We start from the raw sequence: 2418 nt of genomic DNA on the forward strand, positions 1-2418 counted from the left end.
TGATATCCCAACATAATTCTGTCCACCATGGAGCAATCTTCAACTTCACCTGCAACTAACAACGATATAAGAGGGGCTAAGCAAAGCGGTAACATAGCCAAGCAACGGTTTGCTAGGAAGGGTGAAAAGGTTAGAGGCTGACATGGCAATTTGGGAGGCTTGAAGAACAAGTGATAGGTAGCGCAGCATAGCGATAGAACGAAGCAACTAGCATAGCAATGATAGTAATGAGATCCAAGGTGATGGTCATCTTGCCTAAAATCCCGCAAGGAAGAAGAACGATTCCATGAAGAAGATGAAGCCACGAAGATGAACCAAGCGTAGACGAACGAATACTCATGATCGCAACCAAAGAGAAACTAACGAGAAGGAGCACAACCGGAAAGAAGCAAACAACAAGGTAAACACACAACACATAGACATGGCATGATGGTCAACCAAGTATGATGCACGACAAAGCTAGATGAGGCTACTCATCGCAAGAGATGATGCAAACAAGAACAACACATCAAAGCAAGTTTAAATGAGGCCGGAAACAACATATAACAAATCCGGTAAGTCCTCATATGCAAATTTAGAAATTTGTCCAGAACAGTATAAACCTTACATTCAAGTTGTTAAACATCAAGTTAGGATGCACCATGATGATCTACACGAGATTCTAGTCAAGTTACATATAAAGTTCATTTAATTCGGAGCTACGGCCTAGAAGATATGAGCAAAACAAGCTAAACATGGCATTGATGCAAAATGCATCCAAACATCAAGCAACACTCTCAAAAGATGTATGCAACATTATAATATGAAACTTCATGCAAAATCAAGAAAATTTCATGTAGAGAACACTCAAAACGGAGCAACAGTGCAACACATACACTCCAAACAAGATACTAGAAAAATATGTCCAAAATAGCAACTAGGCATCTAGCAAGCATCAAAACAATATGCTACAGCACCTCAACATAAGAACAAAAGGCATGGGCATGAAGTACAGGTAAAGCATGACAAAGCATGAACACTGAGCTATCTCCATAAATCAATAGAACATGCTCAAAAGGACATGGCAAGATTGCAAATAATAACAATTTATAGACTTGGCAGAAATAACATCAAGTTGCAATGTTTAGAGCTATCAAAAAACATGTTACAGGAACTTAACATGGCAAACAAAGGCATGGCATGCTAATATTAAAAACAAAGAACAAAACTCCCTTACTGAACTAATTCCAAAGATCAACAGAAAAGATGGTACGATCCATGCAAACATGGCAAATGATATGACAGATTCAGACATGGCAGGAACAAGAATAAGTAGGCATGTTGGTGAGGTTGTACCACTCACCACAGAGCAATACATGGAATGACAGGGTTACCAACAGTAAGAATACATGTTTATTAAGCTAAACATGGCAAGAGCAAGTTCATAGGGTGCATGGATCACTAGCAAAACACATGGCAAAACTGAACTTAATGTTAACAGGCTGACAGCAACATTATTTAGCAAGTTTAGAGCAAGATTACAACAAGCTACAACAGGCTATAAATGCAACCAGGGGAATGTATGGATAGAGCATGACATTAAAAACAAAACATACTTAATGAACATCTCCAAATTATGCACAGAATGACTTGTAGCAGTAGGTTTACATAGCATCATGATATAACAGATTCAGCCTAGCAAAACAGTAACAGCAAGTACACTACTCCACGAGCTTGATGCACTCACCAAAAGGCACACAAAAATACATGGATGGCACCACTGTAAATATGGCATGATGTAGTACAAAGCACATGTAGAGCTCATGCTCATAGGATGCACACACAAAATGCAATGAAAAAGACAAATCACCAAGTAATGTTAACAGACAGGAGTTAACATCATATATCACTCTTGCAACGATGATAAGGGCATCAATCTTGACTCAAACAAGCATGACACAATGGAACAAAATGAAGAGCATCTCATGATGAACATTTTAACATATTATATGCATGAAACGGAGTAGCGAGCATGAAGTTATGACAGGTCAAAGTTAGCACGAGAATGCAAATATTTTAGGGACTTGGTGGAAAATCGGGGTCAACCTCGTTCGCACGGGGATCGAGGATGGCCAGGGTTCTCGCCGCAGTAGCTGCCGGAGAGGACGGGGAAGACGTCAAGGAGGCGGATCCGGGGCCGGAGAGACTTCCTCCGGCCGGATCTCGCCGGATCCGGCGCGGGGCGGCGAGGAGGCGCGGGGCCGGCGCAGGAGCTTAGGATGGCCGGCGGAGGAAGGCGGCGGCGGCGACCGGCGAGGAGCGGTGGTCGAGGTGGCGCACAGGCAGGGACGGGACGACGGGATCCGGCCGCGGGCTTGCCGGATCCGGCGGCCAGCGGCGCGGGGGCGAGCGGCGGTGGTCGGGGCGATCGACGGCGGG

This window comes from Triticum dicoccoides, chromosome 4B (genome assembly GCF_002162155.2).
Source record: "Triticum dicoccoides isolate Atlit2015 ecotype Zavitan chromosome 4B, WEW_v2.0, whole genome shotgun sequence".
Taxonomy (NCBI): Eukaryota; Viridiplantae; Streptophyta; class Magnoliopsida; order Poales; family Poaceae; genus Triticum; species Triticum dicoccoides.